The sequence below is a fragment of the Eurosta solidaginis genome, chromosome 3, assembly GCF_040869045.1.
Source record: "Eurosta solidaginis isolate ZX-2024a chromosome 3, ASM4086904v1, whole genome shotgun sequence".
Classification (NCBI taxonomy): Eukaryota; Metazoa; Arthropoda; class Insecta; order Diptera; family Tephritidae; genus Eurosta; species Eurosta solidaginis.
In genome coordinates, this window is record NC_090321.1 from 193,875,818 (window position 1) to 193,898,527 (window position 22,710).

At 35.8% G+C, this 22,710-nt stretch overlaps 1 protein-coding gene across 6 annotated transcripts in view; it reads left to right on the plus strand.

Moving 5' to 3' along the window:
• The window catches only part of 14-3-3zeta (tyrosine 3-monooxygenase/tryptophan 5-monooxygenase activation protein zeta), a 126,421-nt gene that overhangs the window by 59,801 nt on the left and 43,910 nt on the right, over window positions 1-22,710 (plus strand). Inside the window, exons 1-2 of one of the 6 annotated variants that reach the window (XM_067774426.1) lie at window positions 4,893-5,211; window positions 5,295-5,381. The exons of 4 other annotated variants lie outside the window; for them this stretch is intronic. The gene's annotated coding sequence lies outside the window, so the exon portion shown is untranslated. Of the gene's footprint in view, window positions 1-4,892; window positions 5,212-5,294; window positions 5,382-22,710 lie in introns of those variants that run through there. One more of the 6 variants, XM_067774428.1, reaches the window with a different exon arrangement.

The window sequence follows — 22,710 nt, forward strand, 5'->3', positions numbered from 1 at the left end:
ATACAGAAATAGTAAAAAAATCGAGCAGCTGATCCAGAAATTGCATAGATTGTATATTTTTCTTTCGTTTTATCGATAAATTGTCGTCGTCGTCTCAACAAGCTTAAGGGCCCATTACTGATACCAAGGCGAATTCAGTAGAGGTGGTGTTATCTGATACTTAGCATAGACTTGACATGACTTGGCGTAAACTTGGCTAAGTTGCCACGATTATACTCCACTTAGCGCATACAATCTGGCATCATAATCAGCTGCTTTCCAGCTGTAATTTTATTGTGAAATATTTGCTACAAAAAGTGGTGCTTTTTAAACAAAGTTAATTTTGAGTACTACAATTAATTTATGAGTGTAAAAATTAATAAATAAAATAAAAATAAATGTCAATGTGTATGACAAAATATCCAAATTAAATGGAAACAAACAAATGGCATCTCAAAATGTAAACGTCAATTAGAACTCACATAGAAAATCAAAATTTAACAGACTTCTAAGCTAAGTTAAGTGTTCCTAACTTTTGAGTAATCAGTAACATGCAATGCTCATTTAACAGAACTGTAAGTGACAGTTCTCAAGTCAAGTCAAGTCTATGCTAAGTATGAGTAATAGGCACATTAGCCAATACCGATTTGGTGTCGAAGTGACATCGACGTCGATACGATGTAACGTCGACTGAAAAACGCCGACGATGTCGACGCCGACAATGACAATAAGGGTAATTATTATTAGTTCAAATAGAGGAATAATAGAATTTCAGCTAATGCCGTTGACAATCTTAAAATGATCTTCTATAATTTAGAGTCAATAGCTAATTAAAGTTTGACTAATATCGGTAAAAACTAGCTACTGAATACCAAAATGGTTATAGTTGTCCATTCGTCAGTATATCGATCACGAAAATCGTTAAAAAGATTAGTGAATTCCACTACAGGTGTAGAGTTTTTAAGAGTTTTTAAGAGTTTTAAATTTAGTGCGCCATACTCAATCCGCCACATACTTATGCCCTGGTTTTCAGTGCGAGTTTAAACTCCAGTTAAAGTTGACTAGAGAGTTTAACCTTGCCACTTTCTTCGATAACTTAAATTTTCGCTGCTCATCTCAGCAAACTCGAGTCATCTTTAACTATAGTTTAAACTCGCATTGATGGGTCAGTGGTGAGCGTTCTACTGCAGTTAGGTTGAAGTGGCTGCCTCCGCTGTCCAAGCGGAGACTCACGTAGGCCGTTGTGCTACCACGCGGGGCCCCTATTTCCTATTTCCCTACTTCCGAAGAACGTTTAGACCCCGGTGAGGCTAAACCATCGCGTTTGACTGATGAAACGCAAGATGTTGTTTGTGTTTGCAGATTCAAGCTCCGCAAGGCACCCAAAGGAGTGTCTGTGAAGGCATCGGTACCTGGTTTTTGACAGTGCGGGACAGTGGCACACATAGTGCTCTACGCTTTCTATCTCCTCCTCGTCCCTACACTTGCGGCAGAAGTCATTTGTCTGCAGGCCCATATAGGCACCAAGAGTGCCCATGAGACAGTGACCTGTAAGAAGGCCCACTAGTGGGCTTATAGAGATACGTTTTAACAGTATCATCCATTGCGATCTCTTTTCATCCAGCTGAGGCCAGATTTGCTTGGATATTATACATGTAGGTTCCATGGCCCATCTGGCTTGATCCGTGAATATATATCGTAAGCAGTGTTTGCAGGTGTTTAGGGGAGGGCTGGCCCAACCAGCGGAGGTTATTGTTTGCAGATTGGTGCCTTCGCTAGCTAGCTCATCCGCAGCGTAGTTTCCTGAGTTGTCACAGTGACCAGGAACTCATATTATGCCCAGGTTGCAATTATCAGCTAGTTTGTTGAGGGTTTCTCTGCACTTCAACGCCACTAGTGACGAGGTGTTACTGCATCGCAGGGATTTTATGGGTGCTGGGCTGTCCGAGAAAATTGAAATAGAATTGGTCTCCTGCAGGTTAGCAAGATAGAGGGCTGCTTCCCAGATAGCTATAAGTTCAGCCTGAAAAACACTGCTGTGGTCGGGTAAGCGTAAGTTCTCGCTTAGATTGAGCGTCTCTGAGAATATTTCGCTGCCGACTCTGTTGTTCAGTTTAGAGCCATCGTGAGATCCCGGCTCCCTGCCGTTTGCCCACTCGTTCCTCTCTGGGATTCTTGTGGAAAATTCGTTGTCCCAGCAAGGGGACGTATGGATACGTGTTAAGTGAGGTTGCTGTGGTAGTCGGGCGGCTGTGTCAAAAACAATTATTTTAACCTAGATTTACCTAGATCATTTAAATTTTCATTTACCGCGTATTACTCACTCTTTAGTATTGCCACAATAAAAAAAGTATGTGCTACAGCTTGTGGTCATGGCGCATAGCAACGTGTTCATGTGTTGCTTTAAAATGCCACGCCAATGCGTCGGAACTCGAAAGTCGAGTTGTACGCATGCACACGATTTACTGACTTACATACATATTTACTTATTCTCCGAATGCCAATCCTATGGAAAAATGTAGTCATCGTGTACTCGATTTCCAATTGGACTAAACCAACTAACACATGTAAATGATACCACCTAACTGTCTCAATGCGGTTGCAATTGTTTTTACTTATTAACCATTTTCATTGCATATTTCTGCCCCAAACTCTATAATAGCTGCTTTTGGGGTTATGCGCCTGGATGATGTTAGTGGTGCCAAGCGGCAAGTAGTATGGTCCATCTATGTACATACATATAACATTGGCCGCTGTTCAGTTGCAGCAGCAGCAGCCATAAATAACAATAACTAGCGACGGCGCACAGTGTCGCGAAGCGGCCAAAAGTCAAAAAAGTTCATCGATAGATATTTCTATAAAACTTTGACAAACGATGGGGAATGTATCCATTAAATCATTTCGAACAGCATTTTTAATAGTAGACTTGCGCACTTTTATCGGGACTTCCTTAAACCTTGAATTTTGTTAATTGGTTTTTTATAAAAAAGGTCACTGAAACAAACTTAAATTCTTAATTTAAACTTAGTAAATGTAAATATCTCAAATTCGTTTTTTATTATATTTGGAAGTTTTCCATACATGGCAACCCTACTTTTTTATTTATTCATCGATCAGGTGATGAGTACCGTTACTTTTTATAAGTGGGACAAATTAAGTAAATTTTTATTTGAAGTTAAAAGTTTAGAAGAGAATAAAAAAAAACTTATCCTAACTCCATCACAATTTTTGGATATATTGTCACAATGTTAGCTGAAAATTAAGACTAGTGAGAATGTGTGCTAAGTTCAGTTGGTCTTACTTATGACTATAAATAGAAATTTGACGCGTCCAACGCTTTTATTTAATTGTCTGATCAACGCCTTAGATTGATTAGGAGTGTGATGACTAGTACCTAGGACTTACTTAATTATTTTCTAGCTTTTAGTATTATTATTAATTAATGTAAGTATTGTTTTCAATAAAACCGTTTAACTTAAATTTTTATTATTATTACTTTATTTTCACGTTTTTAGTCTTAATTTAATTGCCTATTATTTCTCATTCTATTAAGTTCATTCAGTGCCTCATTATTACAGGACTCTTTCGTAATATTTTTTTTTTTCAAAGACCACCAGTTTGCCTCGTTTAACCGCGGATATTTGTGTGCCCAACGGCTGGCTAATATCGGATGCTATTTACCCCGATGACTTGAATTGATAATTTTATACCATCCTTATTGGTGCCATTGCCATCTAAGATCTTGTTAACCACCAAATGATCCGACAAAGAAGCGCTGCCTGGACAACCAAAGGCATTTTAGACCTATGTCCTTGAACAACTTCATGATCTTACCAACACGAGAAATCACTATTTCGACGGTGCGCTGTAGGTTGCCAAATCGCTTAGCGTATATCTTAAAGGACTTAATTTTTCCAACACAATTCATTTGAAGATTCTGATGCTACATCTAAACTGGACAAAATGCGTAATTTTGCGTGAAAAGTTCCTAATGCGACGCATTTCCTCATACAAATCGTATATCCCAAATGACTCATTTCAGCGCACTTGGCCTGCAAATGGGATCCACACACGCTCTTGACATGCCTTTACTAAAAGAAGCCCCGGAAGAAAAATAATGATTAAACGACGTGTTATGAGCTTAAAAAAAAAAAAATAAATAAATAACGTGAGTGTATTTTCTTGCGATGGATTCTTGTCCTGGCAATCGAGTCTTGCAGGGAAGTTTAAGCGAAATTAGAATGAGGCTAGTGCAAATAAAGGTAAACAGGGCCCGTATTACGTGTTACGATCCGTAATCGGCACTCCTTTTTTAAAACACAATAGCTCTGAAACGGTAGATCGGATTAATGGCATATGCGAACTTGTGATAAATAGTACTCGTTAGATCCATCACTTATTATAATTTTTTAAAAATAGCTTGACAGTTGCATAGTTATCGCTTGATTGGAAATGGTTTTCAGTCACTGATCATAACACGTGATACGGGCCCAGCTAAAAAATCTTCATTTGGGTAACAAATGTTGGCATTGGGTAACACTGCATACAAAGAATTGTAAATCAAATGTATGCTGTATATTCGCTGTTTCATCGATGGCTTTTGTGGCGTCAAAGCTGCAAAATGTTACTCAGGCCCCACTAAAGCGCCATCAGTGACAGAACCGCGTCAGAGCATTAATCATCTCGCCCCAAAGCGAGCATCCACAAGCAGCGCAAAATCGTTAAACGAAAAAAAAACCCGAAACAAATTTCGCTCTCATTTACTCGCCCATTTCTTTAAAGCGCTCATTTGTGTATTGCTCGCTACTCTGGCTGCGCCGAGATTTGGTTCGTTTGTTTTTCGGCTCGTTCAGATGGATGCTAAACTCCAGTTCGGCCTATTGGTATCTGGGTAGTTAGTTTAGTTACCGTGAGAAGCGTGTTAGCATGTTTATTTTCGGTGTTGCGTGAATGAAAAAAAGCAGCAAGTTAAATACACATACATATACATATGTATTAACAAAGAAAGTCACTAGAAAATTTTGAAAACAAAAAAAATTATTAATTCCCTGCAAAAAAGAATTGACGAATTTTTAAAGTGGAAAATTGAAAAAAAAAGGAAAAAAATTTGCAATACTTGTTAAAACATTTGTTTGTTTGTAAAAACGTGTAAATTCTTTAAAAGTGTCGACCCAGAATTGGCTACAAGTTCACGCAGTTTTACACTGCAAAATCATCCTACCAGAATAAGTGGTAAGGATTGGTGCGAAACTACATACATACATATATCCGTACTTGGATTTGTTGCATGTTGCAGTGTTTTTTTTTTATTTTAGCTGTTGCAAATATTGCAGAAAGTAGATACATCTCTGCATTGAAAAGCGGTCGCGACATTACTCATTGCTGCTCACAACTTAGTTGAGGTAATGAATTCCAAATTTCTTTTATTATACTCAGCGTTCTTTGCACACAGTATATTAACTTGATTGGATAACGGTTGGTTGTACAGGTATAAAGGAATCGAGATAGATATAGACTTCCATATATCAAAATCATCAGTATCGAAAAAAAATTTGATTGAGCCATGTCCGTCCGTTCGTTAACACGATAACTTGAGTAAATATTGAGATATCTTCACCAAATTTGGTACACGAGCTTATCTGGACCCAGAATAGATTGGTATAGAAAATGAGCGAAATCGGATGATAACCACCCCCACTTTTTATATATATAAAGTTTTTGAAAACACAAAAAACCTGATTATTTAGTAAATATTACACCTAGAATGTTGAAACTTGACGTGTGGACTGATATTGAGACGCTTGATAAAAATAAAAAAAAAATGTTTTAAATGAGCGCGGGACCGCCCACTTGTGATAGAACCAATTTTACAAATATTATTAATCATAAATCAAAAATCGTTACACCTATCGTAACAAAATTCGGCAGAGGTCGCCTTTACTATAAGGAATGCTTTTGAATTAATGAAATCGGTTAAGGACCACGCCCACTTTACATAAAAGATTTTTAAAAGGATCGTGGACGAATAAAATAAGCTATATCTTTGCAAAAAAGAGCTTTATATCAATGGTATTTCATTTCCCAAATGGATTTATAACAATAAATAGGAAAAACTTCAAATTTAAAAAAATGGGCGTTGCACCGCCCCTTTTATGACTAAGCAATTTTCTATGTTTTGGGAGCCATAACTCGAAGAAAAATTAACGGATCGTAATAAAATTGGGTACACAAATTTTCCCTATAGCAGGAAATATTTCTAGAAAAAAATGGACGAGATCGGTTAAAGACCACGCCCACTTTTATATAAAATATTTTTAAAAGAGTCTTAGACGAAAATAATAAGCTATAACTTAGCAAAAAATAGTTTTGAATCAATGATATTTCACTTATCAAGTTTTATTGTAAGAGGAAAGGGGAGACATTTTTTTTACGTTATGTAGAAAAGTAATTTATCTTAAATGAAATGTGCAATTGAAGCTCACGCTGAGTATATAATGTTCGGTTACACCCGAACTTAGACACCTTTACTTGTTTTTTATTCATTTAAAGTCGACAACAAACGTAAAATGGTCGACTACATGATATAAAAGATATATATATATATATATATATGTATACATATGTATGTATATACAACTCAAAAGTTCAAATTAAAATACATCGAAATTTCAACAATGTTATATCAGAAATATATTGTGACGAATATTAGCAACACTAAGGGATAGTATCATCTCTAAGCCGACACTGAGCAGTGACTTGTATGCACATAACCAAATTAATCATTATGTCTACAAATATGTCCATACAAGCAGCGGAGAGAAACGCACAAATACATGCATATATTTGAGATACTCCCAAAAGTAGGCAATAATTTGTGCAAGTATCACTCACATATACACGCGCATATGAGAAGCTATACACGTGCATCTGTAGTTATAATTTTATAGCTGATAACTAAGTAAATTCTGGAAACGCCTAGAAGTATGAATCGAAGAGTATAAAAGAGCGCAATCTGAGCAATCAGCAATGAGTTTGATTTAAGCACGCTATCTGTCGAGAAGTAGTAGTATTGTGAAGTACTTGAATAAAAGCCATTTTGCATTATTGAATAGTGGAGTTATTTATTCAACAGTTTAGTGATTCGAACGTTAGTAGAAGGTTGCATATAAGAGGAATTTCAGTAAATTCGTTACAATATTATTTAACATTACAACTTAATTTCAGAATATAATAGTAAGAAATAAGAGCATCAGATTCGGCTCAGCATTATTTCGGAATGCTCTGGATTCCAATCGACTTGCTGTTGGAATGCAACAAGATTCCAATCAGCACGTCGTGGGAATGCGGAACTCCGAGTAGTGTTATGTGATACGTCTGCGCCATATAGCAGGACAGGTACGATAAGTGACTTGTAAAGCATGACTTTCCTTTGCAGTGAGGGGACTTTACTAGCCCAAAGTAGCATTTATTGGCAAAAATGATTCTTCGCTGAAAAGGCTTTGGAGTCTAAAAATAAAGCAGGCCCGCTTTTATTGAAACCATAAATAAATTAATTTCAGTAGCTTTAGAAAACGCGAAACATCAAGCTATAATTTGCAAGAATCCATTGCTAAAGAGACGAAAAATCAGTCTTGAGTTGGGCGAAACAACTGAGTCAATTGTGCCACTAGGGGATGCCATCAAGGGACTGACTCTCTCCTATCTTGTGGACATAAGGCATATATAGCCTTTTTCAGTTTCCGAAATCTAATTACAGAAAGGTCTGCATATGATTTAGTAATCTGCATCACCCTGTGCGTAATAGAAAGGTGATGTGATAGCAAAAGATTGTCTAACAAAACTGTCCTAGTGACTTTTACCCGAATAAGAAAACTATCCATGCCAGAACCATCACTGTGTGGTACCAACATCCGATTTTCAATGAAAGCAAAAATGCCTACACTGGACAGAACCCTTACGTGGAATGCTCATCTGCTGCTAACTTCAACAAAGCAACAGGAGCTTTCCTATCATGCACTCGACTCTATGGCAAAACATGGGGACTCTCCCAAAATGGTATAGTGGAATTTAATACTGTTGTGAAGCTAATAATCACCAATGTATGCTTTCTTAGTTTGGTGGCCGAAAACCACGGAAAGAACAGCAATAACAATAGCCGTGTTTTTTTTTACAAGCGTATACGTTTACGTTTGCGCGTAAAAAAACGCTTATCCTCGCTTAGATAATGCTTAGGAGACCCATCTAGCGGCAGTGGTTAAATAGCTAGCTACAGAACAGGGTGTACCTAAAATCGAAGACTCGAACCTCTGGTGTCCAAAATGTACAACAAATAGCTGAATCGGTTGCGATGAATAGTGGATACACAATTTTTAGAGATGAAACATAGAATTAGTGTTGTGGTGAAACATAGACACATATTTCAGTTACATCTGAGTATAATGCGTATTGAAATTTAGTAGGACAAATTTTATGCGCAGCAATTTCAGAGGTGTATTTAAAGTTTGACGCTTAGCAGTCCATATAAAGTTCAAGCTTAAACGTTTATAGATTTAAAAAAAAACACAGCTTATATTAAGCAAACTGCATCGACTAGTTAGTTTGTATTCCTAGAACGAATACGAGGAGAAAGTCCCCTGCTGATGCACTTACTGCCTAAGTGGGAATACCTCCCTTCCCCATTATAACTGAGAAAGAGGCAACACTTGCTGCGCTAAGACTTCAAACTATTTCTAAGCTTAATATCGGAAACATAACAAAGCATATAGGTTATATGAAAATTCATGGGAAATCCCATATTGCAACTATGCGATGCAATGGCCCCTACGCCCAGAATCTCACGTAACTTTGAGGTGTCCATTGTGGACAGCACTTTTTAGGAAACAGGCAACCCCTTTATGCTGAGCCTGTTTCAGAGCTCTGGTTCACGGATGGATCGAAGTTTGATGCCGGAAAAACGTGAGCTGCTATCTATAGGCCGAACTTCAAGAAATCGATACCAATAGGATGCTACCCCGCTATTTTTTAAGATAGAAATCCATGCAATAGAAGTTTACGGTAGGTAATGTCTTAGAAGGGGCTTATACTCGAAAAGTAACCTCATTATGTCAGACAGCCTTAAGTGCCTTGCAGTCTGACACAATTACTTCAAAACTAGTGAACGAACCCATTGAAGTCCAAAATTATTTGGGAGACAAAAACGGTTTGGTTAGGATGTGGACTCACAAAAGCACATACTAGGGAAACCATAAGTAACTAGCACATATAGCTTTTCAAACGACACTGGATTGAATGTCCAGGGCAAAGACAGGCCAAATTGTTAATACTCCCAGCAAGGAGAGTATCAGCACAACTCATTAATCTAAGCAGAGAGAAGCAAGTTAAACCTATCCCATACACAAACCTGTCGCTTTTGTGAACTGGAGAATTAAACTCCGGCTCACTTTGTCTTCGAATGCATCGCTCGGGTAAGGCAACCTCCCATCTAGGGGGACGTGACTTTTATTTCTCTGCTGTTATGGAGTAAAAAGCCTGAAGAGGTACTTATGTAATTGCATTAAAAGCTTCCACATAGAGTAATAGGTTGAAAGGTTAAGCACAATAGAATTTACTGCAAATCCTCTTATTTGCCCTTCTGCTAAGTTCGAATCACTAAACTGTTGAAAAAAATAACTCCAATATGTAATAATGCAAAATGGCCTTTATTAAAGTACTTCACGATAACACTCAAACTGTGCAACGAATAGCTTGCTTAATAACCACACTGATTGATAGCTCAATGAAACTCTACTATTCAAAATAATACTGCTATTGCTCGCTAGATATCGTCTTAATCGAAACTGCTTGACAACTCAAATCAAACTGAATTCCAGCGCCTCTACAATTGCCACTTTTTATACCCTGTGATTTCAACCTTCGCATCTTCTAGGCGCTTCCAGAATCTACTAGTCCAGCAGCTCTCAAACTTCTCAGCTGTAACTACAATTGCACAATTTTATACATCTTCTAGGCGCTTTCAGAATCTACTAGTCCAGTAGCTGTCAAACTTCTTAGCTGTAACTACAATTGCACAATTTTATAGTTTTTCTCATTGCATACTTATAGGAGTATCTCAGATATATGCATGTGTTTGTGCATTGACTCTCCGCTGCTCGTATACGTACATGGTACATATGTGTAGACGCAATTATTGTTTCGTTTATGTAGATACATAATGGTTGATCTATGGATGGGAATTCACGTCACTGCTTAGCATCGGCTTAGAGACGATAGCATCGCTCAGTGCTGCTAACATTCGTTACAATATTATTTCTAATTGCTGTTTTTATGTATGGGTCCATTTTTCGCTCTTATTTGGAATCCAAATCTATAAATAAAGTTTTGGTTGTAAAGATGAAGATTCAGGCTATTAGCGAGCTTTGGGCAATTTTGGTCGTAGTGCTTTTCTTTAGCTATATTTTATTAAAATAATTTGTTAAAAATAAACGATTGTGAGCATACAAAGAAATCTATTTGTACTATGGAATTATTTTGAATATTTGCACTGCATTACCGGCAGTTGCTATCTTACGCCAAATGGCAGCGCAAGCTGTAAGTTTTAATTTATTGATATAACAGCTGATTTCTGTTGATATTTGATAAGAGACTTTTATATTGGTTGCGCAAGATGCGCACGGGTCCGCCTCGTAGTTCTAAATAAAGATTGCAAGGCATCGAGGCTTAATAGTAATAATATCTGCCTATGTAGTTATTGGAATAGGATTTGCTTCTCAATGTGCCTGCAGTTCGCTGTGGTAATGTTTTAGGACACATTTTTATTTTATACAAATAAATGTTTTATAAATATCGTTGCTTCTTTTACGTCCAAGGTTGGGTTTCTTTGCATATTTTATGGTGCTACACGCCTGCCATCGCATACAATTCTCGCTTTTTTTTTGGATTTTATTTGTTTTTTGTCTGTTTTGTCTTTAACCAGTCAACCATTTACTCCAGCCACTCCCAAAAATGTTGTGTACATGACGACAATATTTTAATGTCATTTAGCGTGGTAATCGTTTTGTAGTGGCAAAAAATGGCTACGAAATGAAAGAAGAGAAAACAAAATGACTGATATGCAAAAGTGTTTACCTTCCAGTAATATTTAAGAATATATCGTTTGAGTCAGAGAACATATAACAATAGAGAACCGCAAATAGAACGAATAGTGGGAAACAGTAAACCATCAAATCGCGTGTAGGTAATTCACCATTGGCGAAATGTGGCATGAAATTCGTCAATTCCAACGGTAGAAAAACTTTATGTTGATATATAAACCACAATTTAACTATTTTTTTACGTTTTCAATCACTTTTTTGTGAAACTTTAACGAAAACACCGCGTTTTTTTTATCAATCTTCAAGTAGGTAATGTGGTGAATTACCTACCGCCAGTTTGACAATTTCTATTGCGGCCCGTCGTTGGCGGTTCTCTATAGTTTTACGTCTCTGGTTTGAGTGGCGATTTTTCGATTTAGTGTTGCATCAGTTTTCTGCAGTAAGAGATTATAACCTTTTCGCCAATGTAAAATATTGTCAGTGATTTTGCATTACTGCAGCCAGGAAGAAGTCATGTGCACTCAAATTTCCTAAAAGCTAGGTAAATAATAGTTATAAGTTTTATCGCATTAATGTTGCCTCAAACTAGCTTCTGAATGAAAATTTAAAAAATTTTATTCAATAATTAGCAGACCCGGCAGACATTGTTCTGCCCTAAATTTGGTCTATCTGCATACATTTTAATAAGCTTTCTCCGTCTAACTCTGCCCTCCCCCTCAAAGCCCTAATTTGCTTTGTTTTACACAATTAAAAAAATATACCGGTTTATAAGTGACGCATTTACTGAGCAAGATGTGGAAGGCTCTCGAAAGGTTTTGAGTATGAAGAAAATCCAGCCGAATGAGTTCATTTACGGTTGGGTTCAATAAGCTTGGCTCCGCAAACGAAAATCAAGCTCAAAAAGTCACTGACAACATATGATGAGAGGTTCTTGTGGTATTTGAGATAAAAATTCTATGAAACATTAATGAAAGCCGAAACGTTAGCGACTGCAAGCACCGAAGAAGATTTAGGCATGAGCTTTATGCAGAAATCAACATAGTCCAGTGAATTAAAGCAAACAGCTACAGCTGCAGTGGTCATATCATGCGAATTAGATGTGCCGGCCCACAAAATACTCTTATCAGGTGGATAAAGTGGAGATGCCTGATGTTGACGACTTCTTCGGAGAGTTCTCCCGAATGCTTGCCTTCAAGCTTGCAATTATAAAAAGCTGTGATCTATAAGATTGGATAACTCTTAGGACGGATAGGCTGAAGGGATTGCCCTGAGGTGGGCTGGGTATTTGGTTTTACAGCCGGAAAATTCAGTCTCAACGACTTAATACTTCTCAATTTAAAGAGATTATTGGCCTTCGTTGCGCCTCGTTCTATGGGTAACAGTATTTTAAGGTCCGGAAAAAAAAACAGGCTAATTGTGTCTCCTAAGCAAAAAGCCCGGAACCAAATCTACGGCTCAATGATCAATCAATGACGAAATGATGGAAGGCATGTATAGCTCCAGAGACCGCATTTTAAGGTGCAAACATCCACTGCGACCATCATCTTGGGCATCATGAAAAATAGTAAATAAATAGATGCAAGGCGCAATATACCTCCGAAGAGCATTTAAGCCGAGCTTCTCTTACTTTGCGTCGTACTCCTTATTAACCCGCTCATATTAGCTTCACTTGTATGTATGCTTGTTTGTAACTCTCTAGGCTGGGCGCGTAAAGGAGAGTTAGACCCATCTAGCGGCAATTATTGAAGATTCGCGGCATTGGCTAAATAACTCGCTACACAACGAGTTGTGCTTAATAGCGGAGACACGAACCCTCTAACATCAAATATCCAAGTGGATTTTAGATACTAAAACGGCACTATATTTGTGTTTTTTTTTTAGTTCTTTTTAAACTATATTTATTTAATTTTTCTTACGAATCGGCGGGACGGGACCTACATGTTTTACGCCGACTCCGAACGGCATCTGCAAGATAGATGAGTTTTCACTGAGAAGCTTTACATGGCAGAAATACACTATGAGTGTTGCCAAATTACTGCCGGGGGCGACCCTGATTAAAAAAACTTGTTTTTAAACTTTATGATGTTTCTTTCCACTTTATGATGTTTCCTGTGGATCATCGGTGTGTTAGGGTGCCACCACACCAAGACGGGCATCAAGAACAATTTCCGCATGACCTCGATTTGGAGGCCGATAGGTAAAATAAACGAAAATGCAAATGACGTAAGGTTGACCGATGTGCAGAGTGTACTTAAGTTATGGAGGTACCACTTTTTCTCATTGCTAAGTAGAGATGATGGGACCGTTTCCCCAATTCCATAAGATGAAACGTACCATCGGACTATAGGTGTTTGTGTATTTCTTTCTTTGAATAAGAATGTGCACTCCTTTTTTCCACTTCTTAGCACTTGAAATTCTTGCCAAGCTTCTATAAAGTTCTCACTTTTCTGCAAACAAACCAAGTCGACGAATTGCAATAATCCAGCCTACTCCTTTCACATTACAAATCATGACGCCCACATCTTGTACATATGTGTCAATGCGTTGCCTACTTATTTAGTTCAACTTTTTAATTATCTCAACAATTTTTGTTATCCTTTTCCAATTAAGCCACACAATTTGGTATTGAAATAACTCATTCAAGTTTGCTTTTGAATTTGTGTAGGCTAATAAACGAGTCCACTATGACTGATGGTATGGTATTACAGTCATGTTTGTGAACTTGCAGCGCCCCAGCCACTATATTTTGTACTTCAAAGGCTCATCATGGTTTTTTAAGTATTTTTAACTTAGTTCGTCAAAGTCTACATCTACTAATCGGGTTGAGCGCCAACGCAGAGTAGATGGATATGGTCTTGTTTTCAAGGAGGTATCCTTATACTCTAATTGGATTAGGCCTAAGCTAGGAGGGGTGACCCTACAGGAGAAACCTTGTTCGAAATATCTAGGAACCATTCTAGACATTAAGTTTTCATGGAAACTCAAGGTGGAGGAGAGAGCGAAGAAGGCCTCGAAGGCACTTTATGCACGTAACAGAATGCTGAGGTGTGCTGTACCCAAGCCCTCTTACCCTCTCTATTTCTCTCCCTCTCTCTTTCTCTCCCTCTCTCTCACACTTTCTCTCTAGCATGACGGGATCCCCGAAAACAACCCTGGCGGCTGCACTGTATGCCATTCTGCACATACCACCTGAAGACATGGCGGCGAAGAACACAGCATTAACAACTGCAACGAGATTCGGTGGCTGGGCCAGCTTGCTAAACTACGCTGATCCGGAAATAAACAGATGTTACTAGCAGCCAGATGTAGTATTTACACCTAGAAGTAGTCCCTGTGAGCAGTAGAATCTATGAAGGAAAATAGATTAACCGTGTTAACTTTTAAATTGACAGCCAATCAGCAATTAAGGCAGTACTTTCGCCTAGCAGAACATCTAAAAGTGTTTTAGAGTGTAAGCAATCCTTGGAAAGAATCGGATAGGTAGAAGTATACATCTTTATTGGATCGCTGGGCATATGGAAGTAGGTGGAAATGAAAAAGAGGATGAGCTAGCTAAACAGGGCGCATTCCTCGAAGCTTGTACCGTAGACGTTCCACATAACCATGACCGAGCCGGAAATACGTGGAATCAAGTTCGGGGCTGCATGTTTCGAAGATAATGTGCAGGTATCCTACAACCTTAGACTTAACAAATTATTCTTTCTGGCGCTACATACTTTTAAATAAGGTCTTTTCAGTAATAGCAGATGTAGTTGGTGTGAGTTGGAGAAGGAAACGATCGAGCATGTTTTGTGCTCGTGCCCTGAGCTCGTCAGGATAGGATCCTAGCTATAAGTAGTGATACAGCTATCAGATCCATAAGCAGCAAGTTGCAAAGGTCCTAGAAAGCTTCTAGTATTTGCGAAGAGGATGAAGTTATTTTATCACATATATCCTGGTATCTGATAGTTTTTCAATTTTGGTCGTTGAACAAACTTCTCGACGTATTCAGTCTATTTGAGCTCCTCAAGAACCGGTCAATTCAAACTAAGCTAACCTCTTATTACTGCGAATTTTTTCTGCAGAAAGCCTCCTCATCAACGCCATGTCATTTTCATTCATAAGGTGGGTCAGTGTAAGTACTTAAGCAAGCGTGCTTGGAAATCAATAATCAGCGACAACCTGCAGAGCGTGGTATTATTTGTCGACTTCTCGAAAAAAATGTTCGAAAAATTAACCTTTTCAAAAAGTTATCTATGTATCCAAATTCAATCATAGTTTTTAATAAATAATACCTGTTAAGAACAGGTGTCGGCACCTCGTCCAATTCCCCATAAAAAGTTCCTAAATTGTAACCTCGGCAAGATGCCAGAAGGGTATGTACATAAAACAAATACCTCAATAAATAAGATCTTTTATAGGAATAGACCTGGTTCTCTTCCTAGCGTGTAAATATATACACGGCTCATAGGGACTCACATCTATATACAGACTGCTGACTGGAATATCACCCTATCTTGGCTGCCGTTGCCAAAGCGCCCCATCTTAGCAAACTTTTGAAAAACGCCCTATATCGAATTGTTTTCGAAGAACGCCCTATATCAGAATCTTTTTCAAAAATGCCCTTTCTCAGCATAGGGTTATATTCAACTCCGGTATCGGTATATAGAAAGCTACACAAAAATGTTAGCATACAAGCCATTGTGGATATTATTTCTATAAAAATTTGCTATTTATATCCACAACACTGTATCTGTATTTCTCTTTGCCTATTGTTGTTGGTTTGTGTTGAGAGCTCAGCTTAGTATTGAAACCGAATTTTCTTGTGTTGCTTCTTAAGTAATTACCTACCTATAAGTGTTGTTGTAGTTCGCAGGTTGTTGTTTTGTTCTTTCCAATTTGTCTTAAACCTTCTGCTTGAAAAGTTTTAAAATTTAACTTAGTATTGGTACTCAAAGAGTGGGGGTGGGGTGGGTGAATTTTCTTGGAAAAACTTTCAATTTTCTTTTTCATCGCCTACGCATTTTTTTCACATCGCGGCGCTTCAATGTGGTTGATGTAGTGAACTGAGGGGTATTGCGCGGTACAACACACTGCAAGGGGAGAGATTGGAGTGGCTGGAGAATATAAGAATATGCCTTAATTTCGCGCCCACTTTTTCGTGTGGTACGTTCTGTCGTGATAAAAAATGTTTCTTGTCTTTATGTACTTGAATGGAGGAGGGCTGCCAAATATTTACATACGTGATTTTATTACCATTTAATATAATTTTGTTATTTATTTCTGTATCAGCGTTCTATATATTTTGAAATCAATTTACGGTTAAGCTGTCAAAAAATCATGAGGGGTTTTTTGTTTTTGGTGTAATGTTCATTTATTATTAGCAAGCCCATGTTTTTTTATCTATCAGCATTTCGCTTTTCTTTCTATCCTCCTATCCTAACCTTCGTTTACATAATTTAATCACTTTGTTCGTTTTCCTTTTTCCATTCACATCATTGAATGTCAAGTGCGCGATATTTCACGATTTTTTGTATTTTCGGTGTGTTTCTATCTGAGGCTTACTACGTTATGCTGTTTACTTACTTTTTTTAAGTGTGTTTTGCAATTTTATTTTATTACATATTTTCTTTTCATTTTGATTGCTTATAGGTTTGTGCCGTTGGCATTGAATTAATAATATGTATTTATATGTGTATTACGTCAGTGTTTTTTAATAAAGAAATTCCATATTATGTGTATTTCTTGTTGACGTATCAATTTTGATTGTGCCCGAGCAACAAAAACAAGTTTGATACGTTATAAGACGCTTGTCGAAATGTTAGCAACAAATACATATTAGGTCTTTAGGTAGCACGAATTTATAAGTTCCTGCTCGGGTGCCAAAAAAACAATACTTTTTAACTCAGGCCATCTGCTGCTTTACATTTCGCTTTAAAACTGAGAGCGGTTGCAGTAAAAACTAACAAAAACTTCAACAATTTGAAACAAATAATTTTTAATTTTTATTAAAAAAATATAAAAATACAAATATAAAAATAAGCAAACAATGCTTTATAATTTAATCCTAGAGAAAATAAATACAAAATATAAATTGATTATTAAATAAATAAAAAAAAAACTTTTTTAAAATGATTAATAAAAAAAAAACAAAATTGGATAAAAATAGAAAAAAAGTATATAAAAATAAAGAAAATAAAAAATATATATTATTTCAAATTGCTGGTTTTATGTACGGGTCCGTTTTTCGCTCTTATTTGGAATCCAAATTTATAAATAAAGTTTTGTTTGTAAAGATGGGGATTCGTGCTATTAGCGAGCTTTGGGCATTATTAGTCGTAGTTCTTTTGTTTAGCTGTATTTTATTAAAATAATTTGTTAAAAATAAATGATTGAGAGCATACAAAGAAATCTATTTGTACTATGGCACTATTGTGAATATTTTCACTGCGTTACCGGCAGTTGCTCTCATACGCCAGATGGTAGTGCAATCTTTAAGTTTTAATTGATTGATAGACCAGCTGATTTCTGTTCATATTTGATAAGAGACTTTTAGATTGGTTGCGCAAGATGCGCACGGGTACGGCTCGTACTCATAGTTAGAGAACCCAGCTCAGGAGTCGACCTATTCCATATCTAATTTATGGGACGATTTGCTGGCGACAACCTTATGTTGGCCAATCCCATACGCCAGCTGTAAGTTTTAATTGATTGATAGAACAGCTGATTTCTGTTGATATTTGATAAGAGACTTTTATATTGGTTGCGCAAGATGCGCAAGAGTTCGGCTCGTATAATATAAATGTAAAATTTACATAAAAAATAAAGAAAAGAAAATATAAATAAACAAGTAAGGAAGGCTAAGTTCGGGTGTAACCGAACATTACATACTGAGCTGCCAAATTACAGCTTGCAAAACTTTTAAATTACCTTCTTTTAAAAGTGGGCGGTGCCACGTCCATTGTCTATAATTTTACTAATTTTATATTCTGCGTCATAAGGTCAACCCACCTACCACCTACCAAATTTCATCGCTTTATCCGTATTTGGTAATGAATTATCGCACTTTTTCGGTTTTTGCGAAATTTTCGATATCGAGCTCTGCTCAGCTGAGTATAAAAATTACATAAAAAATTAAAATAAAAAAAAAAAAAAATTAAAAAAGTAAAAAATTTAAAAAATAAAATAAAAATTTAAGAAAATAAAACTAAAAACAAAGAAAATAAAAATTATAAAATAAAAAATAAAGGAAATCAGGAAATCCTTGATATCATTACGAAATTGCCTGATGATGATTACGTGGCAGTTTTCGAAATGGTACCATCGCAATATGCCAGTAAATGTTTTTTCTTTTCAGTTTCTCTTGAAAACAAACATAATAATTGAAATGTAAGATCGTGAGTTTCAATCGAGCTCAAGGCCTAACAATAATTATTTTATAATTATTATTGTTATGATATATTTTTTCTTAATTGAAAAAATTTTAAATTAGAATAGAAGAAAGATTTGAATATTTAATTGTTATAAGCCGGTGTTAAGCTCGTAAATTCTTAAAATATTAAGTATAAAAGAAATCAAATAAAAAAAAAATAAATAAATTAAATTAAAGTAAAATAAAATAAGAAAATAAAGAAAAAAACGAAAATAAAAAATAGAAAATTTTTTTTAATAATAAAAGAAATAATAAAAAGAGTTTAAGGGAACAGCAACGATGAAAAATGAAAAGAAATTTAAAAATTTCTTAAACATTAAAGTTAAAACTGGAGCGCTAAAATATTCACCCTTATCGATATATCTATGTACATCCATACATGTATGTACATACATATATGTAGGTACACACATGACTTGTAGAAACGAAAATGTAGCTATGCACGCATTTGAAAATGGCTTAATCATAACCGTACATAAACATAACTAAATGAAACCAACAAAAAATTGTCATCTTATATAAGGCCGATATCAGTTGCTCAATTGTATGTTCATTTGTGTACAAAAGTTACGTTCCAAAGACCCGTGAACCAGATCCGGATAGAAATTTAACATGCAAATGTAACAACAACGTTGTGATCCTAACATTTATCTGGTTTAATTTCTGATCCGTAGAGCAGTTCTGTACATTTCGTTTTCTGTAGTAGATTTTTTAACAGCTAACCACTTTTGAGTTGGTAGCACTCATGGCCCAACTACATATATGGTTGGCTCATCTCTACAGCAACAACATACCTTTGTTCAGATTGTCAAAACCAGCGTGTTGGTGTTAGACGAATGTAATGGAATAAAAACATAAAACTTAGCAACTTTTGTGTGTAGTAAGAAAATGTTGTCAATGTGTTGGTTTCGTTTTGAGTTTTCCATCTCCTTCTGACAATTCCTACTCCAGTGAAATGAAAAAAAATAAAATCAGCTGATGAGATGAGCCAACCATATAGTTGAGCCATGGTAGCACTGAAATAAATATGTGTATACATAAAAGATTTCGCCATATTTGAAGGCAAAAACACGGAAAGAGTAACCAACTTGAAAAAAATGTTAGGAAAATAAATAGTTTGTTTACGTGCGAAACTATTTAAATGTTAATAATGCTATGGCGGCCACCGTGGTGTGATGGTAGCGTGCTCCGCCTACCACACCGTATGCCCTGGGTTCACACCCGGGGCAAAGCAACATCAAAATTTTAGAAATAAGGTTTTTCAATTGGAAGAAAATTTTTCTAAGCGGGGCGCCCCTCGGCAGTGTTTGGCAAGCGCTCCGGGTGTATGTCTGCCATGAAAAGCTCTCAGTGAAAACTCATCTGCCTTGCAGATGCCGTTCGGAGTCGGCATAAAACATGTAGGTCCCGTCCGGCCAATTTGTAGGGTAAATCAAGAGGAGCAAGACGCAAATTGGAAGAGAAGCACGGCCTTAGATCTCTTCGGAGGTTATCGCGCATTACATTTATTTTATTTTTAATAATGCTATCAGTATCTTCAATTTTTGTGTGTATTTCTTCCACTTATTTTCAACAAAACAGATGTTTTATATTAGTGCTACCAGCTTTCATTAAGTTGATCCAGATCGTTGCAATGAATTTTGCTGAACGGACCAAGACCAGTGCGGCTGTGTTTCTTATATCCTTCAATCGCTTACACCTCTTTTACTGGGTTTGTTCAAATGTTTCTTAGTATTTGAGGAAGGCGTACACTCTTACTCACTCAAAAGCCAAAGTTGTTGATTTGAAAAAATTTCATGCGAAAAAGAGTCAAAACAATTAAATTTCGCAGGCTCGAAAATTATTTTTTTGGGTATGCGTAGTGGAACTTTTTTTCCTGGCCCCAAATCCTATAGAAAAGTCGATGGCGCGATATCGGTTAATAAATCGACCCAGTCTAATGTACATATATAAAATGCCAGTCGTTTTGTATGTGCTTGCGTGTATGCAACTTAACGTGTATCTAACATTTTTCAAATAGTGTTAATGATCATTAGGTGCGATCATAGTGATGGTTGCTTTCGAAGGAGGGCGGTAGGCGGCGAGACATTCTATCACTGGTTTTAGTATAGGCGTGTATACACATTTAAATTTGTTTGCCTATTATATATACATACATATATAGTGAAAAGTCGTAGTGATATTTAGATTTTCGATCTTCGTGCATAACTTACCGGCCGGCCGGTCTATTGGCCGAATGAATGAATGACCGCTCTGACTTTGGTAAGAATATTTTAATTTATGCGCGATTCTCTGGTCGAGTAAAGCCATTGAACTTGTAATTGCGCGCTCAAATATATTTCTATTGATTTTATAATACAATTTACATACATATGTATACATACATAATTAGCGGTTCAAAATAAGTTAAATAGAAGTAGAATTTTATATATCTAAACTAGCTAAGATAAACCCAAAACAAAAACAAGAAGAATTAAATAATTTATAGTTAATAATTACTTAAAAAAACCTCATTTAGGCTTCACAACTAAATAACGCAATTTTGTTTTTATACGGCGTACTTTCCGCATTTCTTCTGTGTGCTGATTCTTATTCGGATTATAAAATTAAAAATAGTATACTTGCTGGCTTGAATAATTAAGAACAATTTTTAGGTTGAGTGGCTTGGGAACGCGGGTTAGGGGGCTTCCAATTTCCCATGCAGCGCAACCATAATTGCTGTTCGAAAAGTGTACTCTGCCGCTCATAATCACGTATATTCCGACAATATACTCAATATATTATTATATAGGTATGTATTTGCTATCGCCGACATGTCCAGAGCTTAAAATTACAATAAGGATAAGATAAATTTGAAAATAACCATTTCAAAGCTTGCTAAAAACAACTCTTGCTAACAACAAACACTTTGGTGCTCGGGGTAACGGTCACTCCGACACGATTAAAAATAAGTTCATCTAAACTAAGATATATGTTGAAACTTAATCCAATTTGCAAATTCTGAATTAATTTTGTAAATTGACATAAATTTTTTTATTTTTATTTTTTATATTTTAATTTGTTTATATTTTTATTTATTTTTTTTATTTATTTTATGTTTTACTTATTTTTTTAATTCAAATATTTTTATTTTAATTTTATTTTTTCTGTTTTTTAAGACAATTTTATTGAGTATCATGGGTAAATTAGTATATGTAAATATATGAATTTTAACAACAGCACTTTTACAATATTCAAAAGTTGAGTCATTCAATGTTCGCTGAACAAATCAGTCAGTCAGACAGTTCGGTTAATGCTCTGCCAAAGAGTATATATATATATATATATATATATATATATATATAAATATATACTCTTTGGCTCTGCTTGATATTTATTTATATACATATATGTGTGTATATGTATATAAAAATATATCTACTTAAATACATTCATTCGTATGTAGCAGTATTTTAAAGTAAACAGAACTATGAATTAAGAGTAATAAACAGTATTCAGCAATCATAATTTGGCAGGCAAAAAAAATTTCGCAAGTGTTATATTTGTATGTATGTACATATGTAAATGTATTAATCATGCTATAAGCAGGAAGTTAATATGTATTATATTTTTATATTTATCTATTTATTTAATCTGGAGGTTAATAAAATCCTACATAATAGTTGTACAATAATGTTTGAAGATGGACAAAATGGAGATGTTCATATATATGTATGTATATTAGGGTGGGTCGATTTGTATGACGAAAGTTAGCCGATATCGCGCCAACCATTTTTCGATAGGATTAGGGCTCAGGAAAAAAAATTTCCACTACGCATATCCAAAAAAATAATTTTCGAACCTGCGAAATTTCATTTTTTTTACTTTTTTCGACATTGTTTTTTAAGTTTTTTTTTTTCAAAAAACCTTTATCACCAACAACAAAATATCAACAAAATAAAACAAAATTAAGAAAGAAATAAATAAAAATATAAAGAAAAAAGTAAAAATAAAAATAAAGAAACAAATTAAGAGAATCAGACCAATTCTAAATATTCTCGCGGAATTTTGTTCTCGCGGATTTTTTTATTCCCGCGGTAAAATTCCTCCAATTCTTTTCTCCTAGGGAGAAGAAAAATTGGGGAATAGGAATTTCGAATTTTCGAAGTCAGCTGTTTTGTCAATTGAAATTTCGTTGCGCATTTCTTATTTTGTTTAAAAAATTAAAAGTTTAATTATTGTTGCGAATTC